Consider the following 25,334-nt stretch of genomic DNA (forward strand, 5'->3'; position numbering starts at 1 on the left):
GGCAACCCAGTGGTTTTTGTTTGTTTGCTTTTTCCAGTTTTGCCTTCTCCACAATGTCATATAGTTGGAACAATATAGTACGAAGCCTTTTCAGATTGGCTTCTTTCACTTAGTAGGTTCTTTCATTTTAGGTTCCTCCATGTTTTTCCATGGCTTAATAGTTCATTTATCTTTCATGCTCAGTAGCATTCTATTGTCTGGATGTGCCACAGTTTATTATTCATTTAGCTACTAAAAGTCATCCTGGTTGCTTGCAAGTTTTGGCGATTATGAAAAAAGCTGCTATAAAACTCCATGTGCAGGTTTTTGTATAGATATAAGTTTTTTTTAACTCACTTAGATAACTACCAATGAGTGTGATTGCTGTATCATATGGTAAGATTACGTTTTGTTTTGTCAGGAACTACCAAATGTCTTCCAAAGTGACTGTACCATTTTGCATTCCCACCAGCGATGAATGAGAGTTCCTGTTTCTCCACATCCTTGCCAGCATTTGGCGATGTCAGTGCTTTGGATTTTGGCCATTCTACCAGGTGTGTGTAGTGGTCTCTCATTGTTGTTTTAATTTGCATTTCCCTGATAACACGAGGGGGGTATCTTTTCATATGCTTATTTGAAAATTTGCATATTTTCATTGGTGAGGTGTCTATTCAAGTCGTTGGCCCATTGTTAAATCTGGTTTTTCATTTTCTTACTGCTGAATTTTAAAAGTTCTTTGTATGTTTTGAGTAATAGTCCTTTATCAGATTTGCCTTTTGCAAATATTTTCTCCCTGTGTGGCTCATCTTCACATTTTTTGGGCAATGGACCTTGCAGAGAAAAATTTCAACTTAATGAGGTCCAGAAATAAATGAATTATTATTTCATGGATTGTGCCTTTGATGTCCCAGTTGTTCTAAAAAGTCATCGACATACCCAAAGTCATCTAGATTCCTTTCTATGTTATCTTCTGGTTGTTTTATAATTTTGCGTTTCACATTGAGGTCTATGGTCCGTTTTAAGTTAATTTCTGTAAAGGGCACACAATCTATGTCTAAATTTACTATTGCACGGGGATGTCCAATCATTCCAGCTCCATTTGTCAAAAAGACTATCTTTTTTCCATTGTATTGCCTTTGCTCCTTTGTTAAAGATCAGTTGACTGTATCTATATGGGTCTATTTTGGGGCTCTCTATGCTCTTCCACTGATTTGTCTACTCTTTCACCAATACCACAGTGTTTTGATTACTGTAGCTTTACTGGAAGCCAGGTATCATCAGTACTCCAACTTTATTCTCCTTCAATGCTGTGTTGGCTATTCTGGGTCATTTGCCTCTCCACATAAACTTTAGAACTATTTTGTTGATACCCATAAAATAACACTGGGCTTTTGACTGGGATTGTGTTGAATCTATAGCTCTAGATAGGAAGAACTGATGTCTTGACAATATTGAGTCTTCCTACGTGGACATGGAATATCTCTCCATTTATTTAGTTCTTTGATTTCTTTCATCAGAGTTTTGCCATTTTCCTCACATAAATTCATGTGTATTTAATTAGATTTATACCCAAGTACTTCATATTTACATAATAATGCTAATGTAAATGATATTGTGCTTTTAATTTCAAATTCCAATTGTTTATTGCTGTTTTATAAAAAAAAAAACCATTTTACTTTTGCATATTGACCTTGTATCCTGCAAACTTGCTATAGTAGCAAATTAATCCCAGGAGCTTTTCATTGATTCTTTGGAATTTTATACATAGAAAATCGTGGCATCTTAAGAAAACCGTCAGTTCTATTTCCTCCTTCCCAATCTGTATACCTTTTATTTCCTTTTGTTTTATTGCATTAGCTAGGACTTCCAGTACAATGTTGAAATAGAAGAGTGGGAGGGGACATCCTTGCTCTGTTTCTATATTAATGTTCGTAATGATTCCATTTTATCCCCTTTTGTTGACTCATTAGCTATAACTATTATTTTATAACCTTGAGTTTGTAGAATACGGTCTCCTTTCCAGTATTATACCATTTCACACAAAGCATAAGCCCGTAAAGCAGTATACATCCATTTCCACCCCCCTTCCTGGCCTTTGTGCTATTGCCATACATTCTACTTCTATAAATGTGATAAAGCTTTCACTATATTGTTATTTTACACCTCATTCTTGGTCATATTCTGGCTCTTCACATGACAGGTAATTTTTTTGACTGGATGCCACCGGGCCTTGTGAATTTTACCTTGCTAGTGCTAGATATTTTTGTATTCCTGCAGATATTCTTGAGTTCTGTTCTGGAGCATGGTTAAGTTACTTGGGAACAGTTTTACCCTTTCCAGGTTTGCTTCAAACATTGTTTGGTGAGACCAGAGCTGCCTTTAGTCCAGGGCTAATTCTGTCCTATAACCGAGGTGGTATCTTTATGAGATCTCTACCCCAAATCCCATTAATTGTGAAGTTTTCCACCCTGGCTGGGGGGGAACATGAACTATTATGGTCCTGTCCTCTGCTCCCTTTCGATGCTTCTGTCCAGCTGCAGATAGTTTCCTTGCATGCGTGTGCTCAGCTGACACTAGTGTCAGCACTCAGCTGACAACTAGGAGGAGACCCTGTGTGGTGTCCAGCCCTTTCTCTCTGGCTCTTCACACCTCTGGCCACCTCAGCTCGCCAGACTCCCGTGTCCATTTCCTCAATCACCAGGCTCTGCCTCACTCCTTCCGCTCTGCTTTGCAACCTAGACACTCTTCCAGAAGTAATCTGGGTGACTGTGGGGCTGACGTCATCTTTTTCTCTCTTTCGGGGAGTACCGTCTTCAGGGTCTGACAGTGTCCAAACACTGTTTATTACTTGTTTTAGCCGGGAAAGCAAATCTGGATCTTCTTATGCCATCTTGCTTGGAATTAAAAGCCTAAAATGTATTTTTTTTAATGTGGGGTATGTGTGCGTGAGTACAAAAAACACTGCCTTTAAAGACACATTTTCACGAGTAATAAAATTCCATCCGTTGCAGGGTATGGTCATGCAAAGGTCAACCAGCTTTAGAAAATCACCTCTTTAACAGAACCATCCTGAGTTGTATTTTTACAAAGGAGTTGTAAACTTGCATAAAGATTGAGAGCTTGAATCCAAGTAGCACAGACTATCGTTAAGATCATGTACAAGAGACACTGGAAATTGAGGCCAGCCCTAACAAACTGTACAGAATGGCCTCGCCGTGAGGAGATGCCATCAGCAGAGAAGCAATCCTCAGATACCAATCGGCCCTGATAATCGATGATTCTTCCTCAGAGACCTAGCCAAAAGCACTGAAACAGTAGTAACCTACCTCCCTTGTGGGCAGTGATGAGCTCGGAGAGACTGCCATTGGCCTTGCAGTGGGAGAGAAGTGGATTAGTTTGGCTCCTTCCGCAGGCCTCTGAACACAATTAGAGCAAATCCTTCTTAGCGCTAGAGTTACACCCTCAGCATAAATGAGGAACTTTGGGGATATAGTAACCCACTTCTAGGACCTCATGGTGCTTAGTAGCTGAGGAAATGTAGCTGCCAAAGTTTCCATATGCAAATGCCTTTTGTACCTAGTAAGGTAGAGGAGAATCTGAGACCTTAGATCCGACAAGGTAGAGCTCTGTGCTTATGCCACAGCTCTGGCCACCTATTTATTAGGGAGCGACGTGAATAGAAAATAGATCCTATTTGCGCTTGGAAGGGCAATCTAGCATAATGTAGAACGCACGAACGTAATGTATACGTTTACCAGCTTTGGAGTTGACACAGACCTGGGTTCCAATCCCACCTCGGCCACAAGTGAGTGGCCCTGGATCAAGCTCTCGATTCTCTCTTCTCTGATGATCAGATTCATCCATTTATAAAATGGTGGTGATATTCCCTATTGCAGCATTTTTTCGTGAGAAGTATGCAAGTATGATTCCTGGCACATAATATTCACTCAGAGAATATAGCTATATTTACTATATGGAGATGAAACAGTGGCCACGAGAAAGAGACAGGAAGGTGGTACCTCTTCATTCTTGCCCAAATGAAAACCACGCTGTGTTCTAAAGTGGAGTCCATCCAAGCCTAGGAGAAACTAAGAAAATCTCATTTATACTCCAAAAAAATCAAAATTGTCAGAGAAGTCCCAAGTGAGGATGGCAACTATTGGCCCTGACTGACAGTCCTTCAAAGGCTATGTTTTCCAGAGACGCCGTCTTTCCATTGACAATGTTCCATGCACAAGACCCTGGGAGCCACTCAGTGCTGAGTGCTGCCTGACCTCAGTATGTGCTGGGAAGGCCCCGAAATGAAACGTAATAGCACACTCCTTCCTCCAGAGACCTTGGCTCTCGCTCAAGGGCAAACGTGGGTGAGCTGATAGCAGACCTGGCAAAGGAGCTTCTGGGATCTGCTGGAATGGGGCCATCTCACAAAGGCCAATCAGCAAGCCAGCAAGGTGTCCGAATGGCTAAACCCGGTTGCTGCCTTCCCACGCTGGTGTGCTTGTGGGTGACCCTGTTTATCCATAATGCTCCACAAAAGAGACCCTGTTTATCCATAATGCTCCACAGTTTCCATTTCTACTCCAAGAGAAGGCTCAATCTGTATCTGCATTTTTCAGAGACAGGGAGCCCACTTCTGCCTTAAAACAGCAACCTTTCCTCCAAACCAGAATACCCAGTCTCAGGATGGAGACGAGAAAGTGAGTTATGATTGGAATTCTCCCGGGGACCCTCTAACCATTCCCTAAAAGGACACTTACTTATACCAATTTACACTTACTTACACTAGTTTATAAGGTGTGCAAAATACTTCGTATATGTACATGGAGAACGTAAATTTTCCTCCCACTGAGACTTTGTATTTAAGTGTAGGTCCTTAAAGTTGGCAGTGTTAGGTATCCAAGGTCCTCAGCACACTTTATGCACCGATTTCAGCTCCTTTCCCTTCTTCGTTGCCTCCCCTGGCTCCTCTGTCCTCTTCTTCCCCATTCTCTCTCTCTCCTTTTTTTTCCTCTTCAATTTCTTTTTTACTATAGCAACATACACTTAACATAAAATTTGCCATCTTTGGGGTGCCTGGATGGCTCAGTCAGTTAAGCTTCTGACTTTGGCTCATGATCAACAGTTCATGAGTTCGAGCCCTGCATCAGGCTCTGTGCTGACAGCTCAGAGCCTGGAGCCTGCTTCAGATTCTGTCTCTCTCTCTCTCTCTGCTCCTCCCCCTCTCATGCTCTGTCTCTCTCTCTCTCTCTCTCATAAATAAATAAATAAATAAATATGTGTGTGTGTGTGTGTGTGTGTATATATATATAATTTACCATCTTAACCAATTTTTAAGTGCACAGTTCAGTGCTTTCAGATGCATTCATGTTGTCCAACCACCACCATCCAGCCCTACATCTCTCTTTTTGTCCCATAAAACTGAAACTGTACCATTAAACACTACTTCTCCGTTCTCCCCACCCCCAACCCGAGCAGGCACCATCACAGTTTCCATTTCTACTCCAAGTACCTCATATCTCCCTCTTCTTTCATTTTAAGTTTATTTATTTATTTTGAGAGAGAGTGTGTGTGTGACCATGCATGAGCAGGGGAGGGGCAGAAAGAGAGGTAGAGAGAGAATCCCAAGCAGGCCCTATGCTCTTAGCACAGAGCCTGACATGGGGCTTGATCCCATGAACTGGGAGATCGTGACCTCAGCCAAAATCAAGAGTTGGATGCTCAACCAACTGAGGCACCTAGGCACCCCACTCTCCCTACTCTCTTTTAGTCAAATCCTCCTCTTTTATTTCTACTTGTAGCCAACCCAGGTCTCAATTCTCTCTTCCTAGAAAAGAATCTCTTTGATCTTTTCCCTTGACTGGTCTACCACAGACTTAATGGTTGTCTGCAGCCATTAAAGGATTCTTTAAACAAATAGTAAGATAGTTTAAGAATAATGCCCCCAAAATACAAAGGTGTGTATTATAAAAATAAGTGCTCTTGTCCTGTCTCTTATCCTACCCACTGTTTCCACAACTCTTAACTAAACTTTGTTAGCATTTGCTGTGTGTTTGTCTAGAATTGTTCCATGCCTACATGCCTATAGTACAGCATACTGGTTAATAATAGATATTTTGGAGTTAGACTGCCTAGGTTTGAATTCCGGCTTTGCCATTTAGTTCGGTGATCTTGAGCAAGTGACCTAACTTCTCCTTCTTTGAGTTCTTCATATAAAATTGAGATATTAGGGGCGCCTGGGTGGCGCAGTTGGTTAAGCGTCCGACTTCAGCCAGGTCACGATCTCGCGGTCTGTGAGTTCGAGCCCCGCGTCAGGCTCTGGGCTGACGGCTCGGATCCTGGAGCCTGTTTCCGATTCTGTGTCTCCCTCTCTCTCTGCCCCTCCCCCGTTCATGCTCTGTCTCTCTCTGTCCCAAAAATAAATAAACGTTGAAAAAAAATTAAAAAAAAAATAAAATTGAGATATTAGTATCCATTTTATAGGATTGTTTTCAAGACTAGTAAGTTAATAAAGGTAAAGCACTTAGAATAATGACTGGTGTATAATAAACACTATATGGATATTATTATTGTGCATTTTTATGATTGTTATTATGCCTGTATTTTAATCTTTGTTACACAAGTGGGATCATACCATGCATACAGCGCTGCAAGAGTATTTCACCTAATAAACATCCCATGGGTATCTTTCGATATTAATTTAACCTCGTTCATTGTAATGACACAGGATTTGATTGTATGGTTGTAAGAGCTGGGGTTGCTTTTAAATCCAGGGCACAAGAAACTATAGAGTACATGACAGCATATCACAGAATGTGTCCCAAGGTATTAATCGTGGGGTCCTGGGTTGCGGGCACACGTGGGGGATGTGTCAGAACCTGTGTTTGCTTCTGTCGATGCAGAGCTGCGAAGGACGGGCCTGATTTCCTTCCATGTTCTAAGAGCTGGCATTGCACTTCTCACCCACAGAGGTTTGGCCTTCACAGCTACTATTCTTATTGATCCATTCTTATAAGTGGCCCTGTCCAAACATGGTTTTCCGGCAGGCCCTTGGAAGGGAAGTGATCTCCTTCCTGCCCCTTCCCACGACCTGGACTGGAAAGGGCTGATCCCTCAGGGAAAGACTATGTATAACCTGGCAGGAAAGGAGCTTGTGAGAGCACATGAGGGATGTGAGTATAAAATAAAAAAATGGGTCGGCTTGCGAGTGTGTGCGTGTCTGTGTGCGTGTGTGCGAGTGTGTGTGTATGCATCCGTGTGCATGAGTGTATGGACTCAATGTCACAACTTCTCCCCTGCTCTCCACCCCTATTTACTCTTCTATTACTTCCTGCTCATCTTATGACTGGGAAGCAGAGTATAAAGACATTGAATAGTCAATAACCGTACCCAGAACTAAAACACAACACATACAACACATGTGTATCCAGAACATAACACAATGTAAAGCCAAGAGGCATGAAAGTTCAGGCAACACCCTCCTCACAGGAAACTAGTTTAGTGTGTGGCTCTACATACCACATTTGGGAGCCTGGCTCAACTACCAATCAGTTTTGTGATTTCATCTTTCTGTGCCTCAGTTTCCCCATATTTAAGCTGCTAAAGATGATAATATCTATTTGATAGACTCACTCTGAGGATTAAATGAATTAAATTCATCAGATATCTCTATCAGAGCCTGGCACAGAGTCAACCAGTTGAATAAACATCAACTATTATTATCATTGTATCTAAAGGCATCCACCTACCCTTAGCTCTAAACTTCAGTTTCCTTTTGTGCCAATTCCTTACATTTCATCTGTTTAAAGAGAAATCACACACACACACACAATCTATCACACAGAGTTTTAGCAGAAAAAAACAATTTGTCATTTTTGAAATTTTCCCAGAAAGAGGGCCAGAGCCCTCTGATTAGACCTGATTAGATCCTGTAAGCAGTAGGCACAGAAATCCTTCTGGACTTTGGAAATCAGATGGGCACTTAGTCAACACATTCCTGTATGGGGTAGTTTACAAAATTCAATGAACACAGCAAAAGAACCCAGCAGTCCAGGAACTTACCTACCTAACATGGTCAGCATAGGCAGGGCAAATAATCAAGGTGAGGTCAAAGTGTTTGATGCTCCTTGTTCTACTGAAAGTCATTATTTGCATATTGCTGAATGATTCACTGAGGCCAACTGCTAACGATGGCCTGATAACTCCCATTCAGGATGTGCTTCTTGTTTTCTTGCCTTCATAATAATGACTGACTAGCATTTTATTCTCAAGACCAATGTGTCCCAAAAGAAGAGAATCAAAAAGATGTGTCTCCAAATAAGAGAATCAGAAAGAAACCAAAAAGGTGCTGGCCATTGGGCTCTAGAAATCCAGCTGCCTTCTCCCAGCTTCTGAACGCACAACAGCCCCATTGTGCGTGGAGAAAAATTGAACTGAAGCTTTCCTGAAAGCATATTTGAACTTGGACCTCCAGTGCATAGATTAGCAGCCAGCTTCCAGCCGAGGCACCCCCTCCTCTCCTCTCCATCTTTGCAAGAGAATTTAGCTCCATTTAAGTCCAGGGGACATGGCAAAAACAACACTCCAAACACCACTTCCATTTTTGGCAATGGGATCCTTCAAACCGAGAAATAACCCTTCAGCTCAGAAGTCCTTTGGAGTCTCTCTCTACCTCATACATTAGTTTCCTTCACTCACTTCAGAGGGAAGGGATAAGCCTGAGAAGCTGAGGCTCATTTTCTAAGTTGTTCTGTAGCAGAAAGAACACCAATATCAGCCAAAAGAACAGAGTCACTGATTATTAGCACTGGAAGGATGTTAGCTAGCCACCAATCAACTCCTCCATTTTTCAGATAAGGAAACCAAGGACAGAGAGGCTAAGGGCCCAAGCAGCACTTTGAGAAGTATCCCCAGCACAAACCATCTTAAGGACCCCAGAGAGGCTGAGAGCCATGCCCTTGTTTCCCCTATTTACCTCCATTATTAACTTCCTATTAACCCCTGCTGATCAATTGCTGTATACTAAGTGCTGTGCTCAGGAGAGGGAAGCAAAGCTCTACCCTTCAGGCATTTATAATGACTAGTTAATTTCTTTTTCTTTGAATGCACTTCATCTCTCAGACGCCTCATCCCTGTCAATGAAAAGATAAACTGTTCTTTTTGTCACCTTGGATCAAATCCTCAGAGTCCTAGCCATGTTTTATGTTCACTCCTATTCTATACATCCAGTGCTGTCAGTTACCCATTTAAATATTCCATCAGTCTCTCAACAGACATTCATTTGTCTCCCACCATGTCCCTTTCCACTGGGACACCTTCCTTTCGTCTTCATTCTTTCTGCCACTACCTCAGCCCTAGGCTTTATCACCATCCAAGTGACTGGCATCTTCAAGAACTACCTGGGTGCCTCCAAGCCAGCCTCTCTTGTCTCCGGCATGTCATGCCTGAGGAATGTTCCTTGAACAACTCACCGCTCATCCGTCCTTCTGCTGCTCTGCCTATGGTTGATTTCTTCCTATTACCCACTAATTCAGGTCCAAATTCCTCCCCCTGGTTTTCAAGTTTTCCTACAACCACCCTATCCACCCAAACTCGTTTCCTCACTCTTCTCACCTAAGTCTTCTTTGGTAAAATTTCACTCATTCTTCAGGGCCTGGGGTCAAGTATCATCATAGAGTTCTTCTTCCTCAACACTAGAGTAATCGTTTCCTCTTGGGTTACCCTGGGCACTTACCTCTGGCACAGGACTGCTCGGATTGCTGTATGCTTTCGTGTTCATCAGCTCTCTCCTCGCCTGGGCTCTGAGCAATTCGAACTCAGGAACGATCCCTTCTATTTTGTATTCCGATGTCCAGCAGAGGGTAGGTGCTCAGTAAATGTCCTGCGCGGAATGAATGAATAGCTCCTAGCACAGCGCTGAGCTCCCTGCAGGTGCACAGCGAAGGCTTGCTGAGCACCTGAAGGTAATCTGACATCAGCACTCATCATCCAGTCATGGAGGCAGGGATGTAAACGGCTATCATGACAGAAAAAACAAATTCATAACAGCATTGTTGTTTAAAGGGGGAAATTTCCCTATTTGGGTAACTGAGACCAAAAAGGCTTAAAGTCTAAATAGTACTTTGAAAATTGTCCCTGGCATAAGCTGTCCTCGGATGCCAGAGAGTTCTCCTTTAAGAGGAATCTTCCCTTTCTGACACGTGATTTTTTAAAAATGTTTTTATTTATTTTTGAGACAGAGAGAGACAGTGCATGAGCAGGGGAGGGGCAGAGAGAGAGGGGAGACACAGAATCTGAAGCAGGCTCCAGGCTCCGAGCTGTCAGCACAGAGCCCAACGCAGGGCTTGAACTCACGGACTGTGAGATCATGACTTGAGCTGAAGTCGGACACTCAACCGACAGCCACCCAGGCACCCCTGACATGTAATTTTTAAAGAATTAGAAAGAAGGTAGTTTGAACTCATTTGTAAATGCTGAAGAATAAAAATATTATGTTTCTAAGGGAAACGATCCTAGTTTACCGGGACTAAGGGAGACATACCTAATCTGGAATGAAGAAACTTTAAGGAAAATTAAAACAATATAATTAGCAACATTAGACACATAGGGTCCATGGGAACCACGATTAAAACAGATGTGACTTTTTTTTTTAACTCTACGCCCAAGATGAGGCTCGAGCTCATGACCCCAAGATCAAGAGTTGCATACTCTACCACTGAGCCAGCCAGGTGCCCCAAAATAGATGTGATCTTTTTTTGCAGGACCATTTTAATTACTATTCACTATTCAAGGGGATTCCCCTAGCTCCATGCCCTTACTACAACAATGGGGCCTCTTATTCGTCCTCTCCTTAAATACCTAAGTGTTTAAAATTAAAGATCACTTCTTTGATATTTGTAAGCTCATATGGCATTTACACAATTTTAAAAGAATGGTTGCATTACAAAACTGAGCACATCAGGATGATGTCACGGATGATACCAGCCATTAAAAATACCCTTCCTGTGATATGCAGAAAACTACAGAAAGCTCACCGAAAAACACAATTTGTTCTTCTGGAATTAGGTGTTGTATCAAACATTTATCAAGTACGTATTATGGACAAGATACTGTGCAGAAAACTACATGGTGCCCCAGCGACTCCTTGCTCTCAACCAAATACAGTAGAAAGACTGGAATTGGGAAGTTCATCACCCACACCCTTCACATATCTACACATATTGTGGTCTTTCCATTAACAAGTTCATTGCTTGGACACACCATGTCTGTGTATGACTAACGGTTCTAAGGCATGAGCAGGAAGTTCCTGATGAGTGTGTGTCTCTTGTTGTGGCTGCTGAATCGGCCTGCTCTCAGCATCTGGCCCTGCGTAGTGGGCACCAACTACCACGTATTTTGCCGTAAATGCATTTGTTCTTTGAAGTCCCAGAAACCAAGCACACAGAATCTCCTTTGGGTTTAGAACCATATTGTTTACAAAATAATTGCAATTTCTGCAGTCATTGGAATGCATTTGGAGAAACATTGTCAAGAATTAAAGAAGTAAGGTTGAGGAAAACATGTTTCCATCTACATGCACTGAAGAATAAAAAGGTTCCCAGGACCTCTGGCATTCCTCCAGGAAAGGACAACTACACCACAGAGGAATTGGATTTTTGCCTAGTAGCCTTTGGAATGACGTGAACTTTATATGCTTTTTCAAATAGATGCCCTTCACAGTGATTGGGCAACAGAAGTTTCCCAATCTATGATATGAAAGTAATCTGATACTTCTATTCTCCCACAAAATTTCATATATTCTACACCCCAATGAGCCTGATCCTCAGGACGAATGTCAGAAAATCTGTTCCACTTGGGCCTCCCTTTGCCAATGGCAGTGATATCCTGCCCTTAGTGACAGACATTCGCCATAATTCCTTTTGGTTCTGTTAATTTTAACAAATGTAATCTATGTGTTAAAAATTGTGTTTAGCCACTGATCCTAAAAAGCTTAGAAACAAGTGCTGTATGACAAAATGTCTTAACCAAACAACACAGACTGGGGACCATCAGAACTTAGAAGAGAGGGTCATAGCCCAACATGGGGGTTTGGGAAAAGCTTCTTGAAGAAGATAGCATATAACCTAATTCCTCCAGGAAGAATAACGGGGACTCACTTCCAAAAAGTAGGAAGGATGTTCTTGGCAGATGGAACAGTATAAGCAAAGGCACAGGGAGATGGGCTGGGATAAGAAGCACAAGCAATTAGACATTAGTTCAGAAATTATTAAAGAAGTACAAGGTGGAAGGTGGGGACAGGGTGAGACAAGGGAGGGTAAATCTATAGAAAATGGGATGTGGAGAACCTTGAATGGCCTGCTAAGGAGTTTGGACTTTATTTAGCACAAAGTGAGGAACCATTGATGAGTTTTGCTTTGTTTATGTAGGGAGTTGTTTGGGTAGATGATATTTTATTAAATTTGTCTTTTCATGTTTTATTTTAATGAAATTAATATTCATCTTATTAAAAAAAAAACCCTAGGAACTACAATCCCAAATAGCCAAAACAATGTTGAAAATTAAAAAAAAGAGAAAAAAAAATGCTGGAGGCATCACATTTCCTGATTTCAAAAGCTATTACACAGTTACAGTAATAGAAACAATGTGGTATTGACATAAAGACAAATATATAGATAGGATAAAATAGACTGTCCAGAAATAAACCACATGTATGGTCAAATGACTTTTTAAATGTTTACTTACTGTGAGAGAGAGAGAGCAAGGGAGGGGCAGAGAGAGAGGGAGAGAGGGAATCACAAGCAGACTCCACACAGGAGCCCCGTAACGGTCTTCATCTCACAAAGTGTGAGATCAGGAACTGAGCCGAAATCAAGAGTCGGTCACTTAAGCGAATGAGCCACCCAGGTGCCCCTGGTCAAATGATTTTTAACAAGGGTTTGAAGACCATTCAATGAGGAAAGGACAGTCTTTTCAACAAACGGTGTTGGGAAAACTGGATATTCACATATAAAGGAATAAAGTTATCCCTACCCTATACTATACACAAAATGAACTCAAAATGGATCAAAGAGCTAAACATAAAAGCTAAAACTATAAAACTCTTAGAAGAAAACACAGGGAAGAGCTTCATGACATTGGATGTGGCAGTGGTTTCTTGGATACGATATCAAAAGTGAACGCAACAAGAGAAAAAAAATAGGTAAATTGGAGTATATCAAAATTTAAAACTTTAAAAAAATTTTCAACTTTTGTGCATCAGAAGACACTGCCAATAGAGTAAAAAGGCAACCATGGAACTGGAGAGAACAATTGCAAATCACATATCTGATAAGAGGTTAATAAATTATGTATATACATATATGTTCATATGTACATATATATATACACACACATATACCTATATATAGTCTCCTACATCCCAACAACAACAACAACAAAAACAACCAGATTAAAAATGGGCAAACTGAGTTGAATAGTCATTTCTCCAAAGAAGATAAATAGATGGCCAACAAGCACATGAAAAGGAGCTCAATGTCGCTAACCATGAGAGAAATGCAAATCAAAACCACAATTAGATACCAGTTCACATCCCTTAGGATGGCTATTATTAAAACCAACAGAAAAAGTCAGACAAATGAAGAAACCAGAAAAGAACAAGGGTAGCGAGGGTGTGGAGAAGTTAGGAAGTCCGCTGCTGGTGGAAATGTGGGAAACAGCATGGCAGTTCCTCGAAACCTTAAAAATGGAATTACTCTAAAATCCAGAAACGCCACTTTTGGGCATACCCCCAAGAAACTGAAATCAGAAACTCAGAGACGTTCCTACACCCATGTTCACGGCGGCATTACCCACAGTAACCAAATGATGGAAACAATACAAATGTCCACTGACAGAAAAATGAATAAGCAAAATGTGGTGTGTGCACACAACAGAATAATATTTGGTCCCTGAAAGGAAGGGAATGTTGATATGCACGACACCGTGGATGAAGCTTGAGGATATTATGCTGAGTGAAGTAAGCCAGTCATAAAAAAAACAAATGGTGTACGATTGCACTTACATGAAGTACGAGGAGAAGAGTCAATAGTCAAATTCATTGATAGAAAGTAGAATGAAGGCTGCCGGGAGCTGGGGGGAGGAAGGAGGAAGCGTTAGTATTTTACAGGTACAGACTTTCAGTGTGGAAAGGTGAAAAAAATTCTGGAGACGGATGGTGGTAACAGTTTCACGACAACGTAAGTATGCTCCATGCTACCGACCTGTAAGCTGAAAAATGGTTCAAGTGCTATGTTTTATGTTATTTAAATTTTACCACCAAAAAAACCCACCTACGAACACAGAAAAGCTAGAAAGTTACTCATAACGATACACAACATCCCCCTGTTCCTACCAATGATAACACTCTGGAGTAGTAAATGGGAGAATAGAGGATGTGATTCAATTTGTGCTCGAGGCAGCAAAGAAGGATGGATTTCAGCAGGACTAAATGAAAGGCAGGCAGATTGGTTAGACAGTGACAGCAGAAAGCCAGAACATAAGGAAAGTCTGGACTAGGGAAATGCTAGTTCACCGCTAAAGAACATACATATTAGAAATACATTTAGGAGGGGTGCCTGGGTGGCGCAGTCGGTTAAGCGTCCGACTTCAGCCAGGTCACGATCTCGTGGTCCGTGAGTTCGAGCCCCGCGTCAGGCTCTGGGCTGATGGCTCAGAGCCTGGAGCCTGTTTCCAATTCTGTGTCTCCCTCTCTCTCTGCCCCTCCCCCGTTCATGCTCTGTCTCTCTCTGTCCCCAAAATAAATAAACGTTGAAAAAAAAATTAAAAAAAAAAAAAAGAAATACATTTAGGACCTCAAACGAGCAAGATTTGGTGCGTGACGAATGGTGAGGATGAAGAGAAATGAATTGAGATACCTAGCTTTAGAAGTTTAGAAGTTCAGTGAGAGGCACCTAGGTAGCTCAGTCAGTTAAGTGCCGGACTTCAGCTCAGGTCATGATCTCGCTGTTTGTGAGTTTGAGCCCCGCGTGGGGCTCTGTGCTAACAGTGGGAGCTTGATTGGGATTCTCCCTCTCTCTCCCTCTCCCTCTCCCCCTCCCCCACTCATGCTTTCTCTCTCAAAATAAATAAATAAACTAAAAAAAAAATAGAACTTTAAGTGCAAACTGGTGCAGCCACTCTGGGAAACAGTATGGAGTTTCCTCGAAAAGTTACAGATAGAACTACCGGGGGACCTGGGTGGCTCAGTCGGTTAAGTGTCTGACTTCCGCTCAGGTCATGATCTTGCAGTTTGTGAGGTCGAGCCCCATGTTGGCCTCTGTGCTGACAGCTCAGAGCCTGGAGCCTGCTTCGGATTCTGTGTCTCCCTCTCTCTCTGCACCTCCCCCGCTTGTACTCTGTCTCTCAATAATAAATAAACGTTAAAAAAATGTTTTTAATAAAAAAAATAATAAAAATAGAACTACCCTACGGCCCAGCAATTGTACTACTGGGTATTTATCCAAGGGATACAGTTGTGCTGTTTCTAAGGGGCACATGCACCCCCATGTTTATAGCAGCTCTATCAACAATAGCCAAGTATGGAAAGAGCCCAAATGTCCATCGATGGATGAATGGATAAAGAAGATGTGGTGTATATATACACAATGGAGTATTACTCGGCAATCAAAAAGAACGAAATCTTGCCATTTGCGACTACGTGGATGAAACTGGAGGATATTATGCTAAGTGAAATTAGTTACAGAAAGACAAAAATCATATGACTTCACTCATATGAGGACTTTAAGATACAAAACAGATGAAAATAAGGGAAGGGAAGCAAAAATAATATAAAAACAGGGAGGGGACAAGACATAACAGACTGTTAAATATAGAGAACAAACTGAGGGTTGCTGGAGGGGTTTTGGGAGGGGGGAGTGGGCTAAATGGGTAAGGGCATTAAGGAATCTGCTCCTGAAGTCATTGTTGCACTATATGCTAACTAACTTGGATGTAAACTAAAAGATAAATAAATTATTTACAAAAATAGAAGTTTAGTGAATAGCGCACCGTTACTTGAGACTAGGTAACCACTAGAGGTACATGGAGAGACAGAAAGTAGAATTTACTCAGAAATTTTAAGTAATTTAATTACAGTTTAAAATAATTCAATTAAAGGGGCGCCTGGGTGGCTCAGTCGGTTAAGCGTCCGACTTCAGCTCAGGTCACCATCTTGCGGTCCGTGAGTTCGAGCCCCGCGTCGGGCTCTGGGCTGATGGCTCAGAGCCTGGAGCCTGCTTCCGATTCTGTGTCTCCCTCTCTCTCTGCCCCTCCCCCGTTCATGCTGTGTCTCTCTCTGTCTCAAAAATAAATAAACGTTAAAAAAATTTTTTTAAATCATTCAATTAAAAATGTAATAGTTGGGAAGGTGATTGTGGTGATTTGTAGTCTGTTGGCTTGGTTACGATGACTATTTCCCCGAACTCTCTTCTTTGTATGTTTCTGGCAAGGGTGGGCCAAAGAGACATTTCACGTGAGCTTTGGGAAGTAGAGGGGAAGCAGCAGCCATGGTTTCACGCATGTAAGGTTGGTACAGAAGCAGGAGAAATTGATGGAACTCACGAGTGTTGTCATTATCTGTGGGCTCAGCTCCTGGGCGTGGGGCCAGAGCCGGTCCTGCAACTGCTCTGCCTCCTCCGGCATCTTCTCCCGCTTTTCTGACTCCTGAGCCAGGGGAGTATTTAGCTCCACAGCAAAGTATGCCAGCTCCTCCCATAGAAGCTAGAGGTGATGAGAAAGTGATACAGTTCCCGTCCGTCTTCACGGGCCTTCAGCTGGAGGCTCTGGGCTCCAGCCCGTCCCTGCTCTTCTTCCCCACTTTACATCCTCCTTCTTCTCCTGACTGCCCACCCTGCAAACTTGACACAGAGAACGATCTCCCAGAGACCATTTAACCGCATCTCACAATGGTGAGAGGTCAAATTTCGAGTGGTTTTGCTTCTCTGATCGAACTCCAACATTAGACAATTTGGTGCTGGACACGATTACAGGGGTCTAGGGGTCTCCGAATAGGTTTTGGGGTACCTGCAAGTCATTCTCTGATTTTGTTGGATTTAAATATGTTCATAATTGCCCTGTTTCCAGTGGTAAAGAGGACACTGGTACCATGTAGCGTGCAGTGGCAAAACAGATACACAAATTGTCATACCGTGCCACCTTTAATCAAATGACTATAGAAAAGGGGTTGGCCAACTTTTTCTGAAAAGGGACAGATGGTAAATACTTTAGGCTTTGTGAGCCACAGCTACTCAACTCTGGCTGTAGATCAAAAGCAGCCATCAGACAGTAAGTACATGAATGGGTGTGGCTGTGTTCTGATCAAACTTTATTTACGAAAACGGACAGCAAGCCAGATTTGGTCCAGGAGGCTTAGTTGGCCAACCTCTGCCATAAAAGGTAAAGGTTTGAGTGAACAAGCGTTTGCTGCCATAAGATATTTTAGTGACAACGCTGACTATGCTGGGAGTGATTGGTTGCTTCTAAGTACGTTGGAGAACTTAGAGAAGGAAATAGGAGCTCAGAGTTTTCCATTCTTATTCTTAGCTCAAGGTCCATATAGGGGATCTGAATCGTCTATGAGCACCCCCAACAGAATCCTGACTGGTACGGTGACAGGAGAATTGAAATGACCAGATAATTTGCAGGCAAAATGAAAGAGGAGGAGGCAATTGGGGTTTGAGGTGCCTACGGAATCTCCAAGTGGAGATGCTTAGCAGGCATCCACACGGACGAGATGGTCAGAGTCACGTGAATAAATGAGATAACCGGGAGGGGGACACGGAGAGAAAAGCAATGAGCTAAGGCAGGGCCCCCGAGGAACCCAGCCTCCAGTGGATGCGCAGGAGGAAAGGGACGCACAAAAGGTCCTGAGAACCTAAGACGCCAAGAAGAGAGGAGCCCAAAAGAGGCCAAGGAAAAGGAGAATCTCAAGAAGCTGTAAGGGGCTGCACTAAAACTGGGTCTCATAGAGGTTGAGAAATTCAGGGAGTTAATGTTCAGAGAGACAGGAAAATGGCTACTGCCTGCAGAAGAAACGGTTGGAGTAGAAAAGCAAGATGTGAATTTTAGTGGAAGAGGTTTATGTTACCACTCACATTCCCTTCTTTACCTAGCCCTTGAACTTGGGGACGCTGCACGGAGGTTAGATAAAGGAGAAGAGGCTGTGTGTGCCTCCCTTCCTCGTGGGGAGAAGGACCGTGCTGAATAAGAGGCAGAACCTGCAGGAAACCACCTGGTGGTCTCCATTCCTTTGATGAAATACCAGGCACCATTGGGAGAGGAAGTCGAGGGTTGTGTAGCAAGTTTGAAGAGAGAAGCGAAGTTTTGGAACCATCATCCGAGGGTGGGAAAATCTGATTTAAAGCAGTGCAGACATCACGCAACACAGCCATACAAATGCCTTCGTCTGTGACTTGTACAGGGAGCACGTCTCTCGTGCACAAACTTAGGACACCGGACACCTTTGTCCTCAACCGGACCAGTTCTTAGATTTGAAATTTATAATGTGTATTTCTTTCAGTAACCATGGAAAACGAAAGAATACATTAAAAATTTTCTGGTTTTTAAAGCAGCTCTGAGAGCATCCTTTAAAGCTCCTAGTTCTCTAGGGAAATTCTCTGAATACTCCTACAGGTGAGCTAACCAGACCTGCACAGATAGAACAGTATTGACTGCCACAATATCTTACCAAAGTATTACCTGCAGATTTCTGTTTATTTCTGGGATTTGCCCTGGGAGAATTGCAACCGGCCCTCTGAAATGCCAGGTGAGTAACTACGTAGCTGTTGTGTCTATGCCCTTCACAAACTCAGTTTTCTGCTTATCAAAGAAAACATAAAAACCGTCATTTGGAATGCAATGGGAAAATGAAATCAAAAGTCTGTTGGTAGGTTCCCCCACTGGGTTATAATATCTAGAAAGTTTCCAAAGAAATTCTGCTAAACACACCCACAGCAGAGGTATGAGTTCCTTGGTAACCTAACTGTTAAATGTAGTTTTTAACGCGCGCGCGTGTGTGTGTTTACTGATAAATAAAAGAAATAAAGAAGGAAGGAAGGGAGGGAGGGGGGATGAGGGAGGAAAGAAAGGAAGAAAGGGAGGAAGGGAGAAAGAAAGAGAGAGAGAGAAAGAGAGAGAGAGAGAGAGAAAGGCGCCTGGGTGGCTCAGTTGGTTAAGCATCGGACTTCAGCTCAGGTCATGATCTCATGATCATGGGTTCAAGCCCCGAGTTGGGCTCTGTGCTGTCAGTGCAGAGCCTTGAATCCTCTGTTGCCCTCTCTGCCCCTCCCCAATGTGCACTCCCTCTTTATCTCAAAAATAAATAGAAAGAAATTTATTTAATTTATCTAAAATTTAGAAAGAAAGAGAGAAAGAGAGAGAGAAAAAAAACTAAATAAAGTTCTATGTGAACTCAGGTACACATACATTTTTAACTTTAAAATCAGAGAAGAATTTGATTTTGAGGAAAAACTGAAGAATATCATTTCCAAGGAGATTCACTGCCAAAAGGGGGAAAAAAAAAACTACACTGCTCTCAAACTGAATTCCTTCTCCCATCTATTCTCTCTGAGAAACATAATTAGATAAAATCACTCCTCTACTTAAAACTGCCACTGGAGGGGCGCCTGGTTGGCTCAGTCGGTTAAGCGTCCGACTTCAGCTCAGGTCACGATCTCGGGGTCCGTGAGTTCGAGCCCCGCGTCGGCTCTGGGCTGATGGCTCAGAGCCTGGAGCCTGCTTCCGATTCTGTGTCTCTGTCTCTGGCCCTCCCCTGTTCATGCTCTGTCTCTCTCTGTCTCAAAAATATATAAACATTAAAAAAAAAAAAAAAAAAACCTCCCACTGGAAAGGGCTCATCGAAATGTAAACACGGTCATTTCTTGGTGTCTCAGTGCTCTGAGGAAAAGAAAAGTGGATTTTCCTCGTCAAAAGACCAGGCCCAGCCTTGAGAAGGAGTGGGGAAGAGGCCCTAGTGCAGATTGGAAAGCTTCAAATAAAAATAGAATTACGCCTTTTCTCACATTACCATTCATCCTGCCAACCCAGAGTGGGCCATTTCAGAAGGTGATAGGATTTGTTTATTTTATTTATTTATTTATTTATTTATTTATTTATTTATTTATTTATGTTTATTTATTTTTGAGAGAGAGAGAGAGAGAGCATGAGCAGGGGAGGGGCAGAGAAAGAGGGAGACACAGAATCCGAAGCAGGCTCCAGGATCAGATCTGTCAGTGCAGACCCCGACACGGGGCTCGAACTCACAAGCTGTGAGATCATGACCTGACCGAAGTCAGACGCGCAACCCACTGAGCCACCTAGGTGCCCCAGGGTTTGTTTATTTTAAAGCATTGGGCCTTCTTAGAGAGAATAGACTATGGTCTACAAAGAAGGGACCGTTTTCTTGGGGAGTACTTCCTTCTCCCAGTCTCTACCATATTCTATGCTGAAGGTTCCCAAATCTTATTTCCAGCCCTGAACCCTTAGACATCTGTCAAAGGTCATAATATCCAACCACATGTGGAGTCTTCAATTTGAAGTCAGCATGTTAAAGGCAACAACCTCTTTGACCTCAGCTGCAGCAACTTCTTACTCGACACATCTCCAAAGGCAAGGAGAATAAAAGGAAAAATGAACAATTGGGAGCTCATCAAGATAAAAAGCTTATGCACAGGAAAGGAAACAATCAACAAAACTAAAAGGCAACCAATGGAATGGGAGAAGATATTTGCAAATATATAAACACTTTTTATATATTTATATATCAGATAAAGAGTTAGTATCCAAAATCTATAAAGAACTTACCAAACTCAACAGCTGAAAAAAAAAATCCAGTGAAGACATGGGCAGAAGACATGAATAGACACTTTTCCAAAGAAGACATCCAGATGGCTAACACACACATGAAAAGTGCTCAACATCACTCACAATCAGGGAAATACAAATCAAAACCACATTGAGATACCACCTCACACCGGTCAGAGTGGCTAAAATTAACAGCACAAGAAACAATAGATGATGGAAAGGATGTGGAGAAAGGGAAACTCTCTTACACTGCTGGTGGGAATGCAAATTGGTGCAGCCACTCTGGAAAACAGTGTGGAGGTTCCTGAAAAAATTAAAAATAGAACTACCCTATGACCCAGCAATAGCGCTACTAGGAATTTATCCAAAGGATATAGGAGGGCTGATTCGTAGGGGCACATGTACCCCAATGTTTACAGCAGCCCAAATATCCATCAACTGATGAATGGATAAAGATGGGGTTTGTATATACAATGGAATACTACTTGGCAATGAGAAAGAATGAAATCTTGCCATTTGCAACAACATGGATGGAACTGGAGGGTATTATGCTAAGTGAAACAAGTCAGAGAAAGACAGATATCATATGTTTTCACTCAAATGTGGAATTTGAGAAACTTAACAGGAGACCATAGGGGAAAGGAAGGAAAAATAAGTTACAGAGAGGGAGGCAAACCGTAAGAGACTCTTAAACATGGAGAATAAACTGAGGGTTGATGGTTGGGGTGGGGGTAGAGGGTGGGAAAAATGGGAGATAGGTATTAAGGAGGGCACTTGTTGGGATGATCACTGGGTGTTGTATGTAAGTAATGAATCATAGGAATCTAGTCCCAAAGCCAAGAGCACACTGTATACACTGTATGTTAGCTAACTTGACAATAAATTATTTTTTTAATAAATTTGAAAATTATACATTTTGTATTTGTTTTCCTGCAGATAATTTGCCGCATTTTGATAACATTGACTATATAGCCAAAAAAAATTAAAAAGGCAAATTTACCATTTTTCCTCAAATATCAGGGTCCTGTTCCTAACTTATCTTTGTCAATGAAATTATTCTCTTAGTTACCCAGATGTGAAACCTGAAGGGAATTCATTCATTTTTGATTCATTCTGTTTTAAAAACGGAGCTCAAGGGCACCTGGGTGGCTCAATTGGTGAAGCATCCCACTTCGGCTCAGGTCATGATCTCACGGTTCATGGGTTTGGGCCCCGCATTGGTCTCTGTGCTGACAGCTCAGAGCCTGAAGCCTGCTTTGGATTCTGTGTCTCCGTCTCTCCCTGCCCCTCCCCCACTCACGTTCTGTCCCTCTCTCTCTCTCAAAAATAAACATAAATTTAAAAAATAAAAATAAAAATAAAAATGGAGCTCAAATCCACATAACATAAAATGTAGCATTTTACCAATTTTAAAGTAAATAATGTAGTAACTTTCTGTATATTCACCATGTTGTACACCATCACCACTATCTCATTCCTGAACATTTCCATCTCCCTAAAAAGAAATCATGTACTTCTCAATTCCCTCCTTATCCCATTCCCTTGCAACTTTATTATTAACTAGTTAACTATTATTAACTATTTAACTATTAATCTTTATTCTGTCTCTATAGAGTTGACTATTCTGGACATTTCTTTAAATGGAATAATAGAATAGGTGATCTTTTATGTCTGAAGTCTTTCACTTAGTATAATATTTTCAAGGTTCATCCATGTTATAGCATGTATTCACACTTCCTTTTTAATGGCTGCATAATATTCCACTGATGGCAAGACCACACTTGGTTATTCACACTTTTGTACATCACTATCCATTTTCAGAATTCTTTTCATCTTCTAAAACTGAAATTCATAACCACTGAACAATAACTTTTCTCTCCTCTAGCAATCACCATTGTACTTTCTGCATCCATGAATTTGACTACTCTAGGTACCTCATATGAGTGGAATCATAGAGCCTGTTTCCTTCTTTTTTTTAAATTTTTAAAAAAATTTTTTTTTAACGTTTATTTATTTTTGAGACAGAGAGAGAGAGACAGAGCATGAACGGGGGAGGGGCAGAGAGAGGGAGACACAGAATCGGAAGCAGGCTCCAGGCTCTGAGCCATCAGCCCAGAGCCTGAGGCAGGGCTTGAACTCAGGACCACGAGATCGTGACCTGAGCTGAAGTTGGACGCTTAACCGACTGAGCCACCCAGGTGCCCCAGCCTTTTTCCTTCTATGACTGGTTTATTTCACTCAGCACAATGTCCTAAAATTTCATCCATGTTGTAACTTGTGTCAGAATTTCCTTCCTTTTTAAGACTGAAAAATATTCCGTTCCATGTATGTACCACACCTTTTTTATCCATCTGTCGATGGACGCTTGAGTTGCTTCCACCTTTAGGTTATTGTGAATAATACTGCCATGACCATGGGTGTACAAATATTTGTTTGAGTTCCTACTTTCAGTTCTTGGGGGGTTTATATCCAGAAGTGAAATTACTGGATCATAGGGTAATTCCGTTTTGAAGTTTTGAAGAACCACTATACAGTTTTCCATAGCTGCTGCACCATTTTGCATTCCCACCAACAGCGCACAAGAGTTTCGATTTCTCCCTGCCCTCACCAACACTTGTTACCTTCTGTTGTTCTGCTTGGTTTTGGCTTTCTTTTTGGAACTAGCCATACTAGTAGGTTGGAAGTGAAATAATGCCATCTTAACAATAATCCATCCCTAAGTATTTTAATATTTTTGATGGTATTGTACATGGAATTGTTTTTCCAATTGTTTTTCATCTTTATTTATTTTTGAGAGACAGAGTGTGAGTGGGGGAGGAACAGAGAGAAAGGGAGACACAGAATCTGAAGCAGGCTCCAGGCTCCGAGCTGTCAGCACAGAGCCCGACACGGGGCCCAAACTCACCAACTGTGAGATCATGACCTGAGTCAAAGTCGGACACTTAACTAAGCCTCTCACACACCCCTGGAATTGCTTTTTTAATTTCATTTTTGGATTGCTCATTGTTAGCGTATAGAAATACAACTGATTTTTATATATTGATCTCATAGCCTTCAAGCTTGCTGAATTTGTTTACTAGTTCTACATGTGTGTCTCTACGTGTATTATGTGTATATCCCATCTGTAAAATGGGATGATGAAAGTACCTGTTGTTATGAGGATTAAATGAGTTAACACTTGTCCAGTGATAAGTACTGGGCCTGGCATATAATAAACACTAAAAAACTATTAGACACTAAGTATTTATTAGACAGTAAATATTGAAGTCCTATTATATATTTATCTGTAGGACTTGTACAGTGAACAAGACTGACAACAGTCAGTCAATGCGGACTGCTTTAACAAATTACCATAGACTGAGGGGCTTAAATTGCAAACATTTATTTCTCACCAGATCAAGGTGCCAGCAGATTCAGCGTCTGTTGAAGACGGTCTTTTTGATTTGCACATGGCCTCCTTCTGTATCCTCACGTGGCGGAGAGAGATCGTCGTCTTCTGATCAGATCTTCTGATCACACATTGGAGATTAGAGCTTCAACATGTAACTCTGGTGGGCGGGAGGGATCAACATTAATAGCAACAGGTAAGAGTCCTGATCTCATAGAACTTACACGAAATATCCCAAACCCTTTGTACCCAGATTGCTATTTTTCAGATGATTTCTGCTAGGAACCAATTTTTCATGGGTTTCTCATGTTGCTTCCTTTCTTGCAAGCCTCAAGAGGTACAGATGGCTTGATTTTCCGACTGTCTCCCTCTAGAGCAGAGAATGGGTTTGTGTATCGTCTAGCATAATAAAGATAATATCTGCCCCCCCCCCCCGCCCCCAGACAAAAGTCAGGCAAGGGTTCTTGAAGACCACTGTAAAAGATTGGAGTTCCTCAGGCTTGGGGTTCCTCAGTCACGGCGTATATAGCATTCACTCTGCATCATCTCTATGGGACCTGAGGAGCAAAGAAGAATGGATGTAAAACTGAAACTCATGTTGCTCTCTGTGCCATGGATAAGAAAGTCACTTGTCTCTGCTCAGGAGTCTGGTGTCTTCTGCCAGCATCTTTGCAAGGGGCTAACTTTTTTCATTGTGGGTAGGGTAAAATGTCACACCCTTCACAGCTTTTGAGAACTTCCATCCAGTATGCCGTTACAAGGGTAACTTCCTTAAACTCAATTTCTACCTCGTACCTCTACAGTTCTTTTTCTTTTTCTGGCTTTTAGGCTCCTCCATACCTCTCCAACTGAATTGTCCATCTCTTCCTGAAGAAGACCTACTTCATAGGCCAGGAATTTCAAACACGAATTACCATGCTCATTTCTACTTCTTCTTCTTCTTCTTTTTTTAATGTTTATTCATTTCTGAACGACAGAGAGACACAGAGCACAAGCAGGGGTAGGGTGGAGAGAGAGGGGGACACAGAATCCGAAGCAGGCTCCAGGCTCCAGGCTCTGAGTGGTCAGCCCAGAGCCCAACACAGGACTTGAACTCACGAACTACAAGATCATGACCTGAGCCGGAGTCGCTTAA

The 25,334-nt window shown here is 42.0% G+C and overlaps 1 long non-coding RNA gene across 1 annotated transcript; it reads left to right on the forward strand.

The window, feature by feature from the left end:
• Positions 1 to 465: 465 nt before the first annotated feature.
• LOC109502527 lies at positions 466 to 25,127 on the forward strand. The gene is made up of 3 exons (XR_002745030.2): positions 466 to 533; positions 24,207 to 24,395; positions 25,028 to 25,127. It is a non-coding gene; the product is annotated as an uncharacterized LOC109502527 (long non-coding RNA).
• Positions 25,128 to 25,334: the final 207 nt, after the last annotated feature.

Source organism: Felis catus, chromosome C1 (assembly GCF_018350175.1).
Source record: "Felis catus isolate Fca126 chromosome C1, F.catus_Fca126_mat1.0, whole genome shotgun sequence".
In the NCBI taxonomy this organism is placed as follows: Eukaryota; Metazoa; Chordata; class Mammalia; order Carnivora; family Felidae; genus Felis; species Felis catus.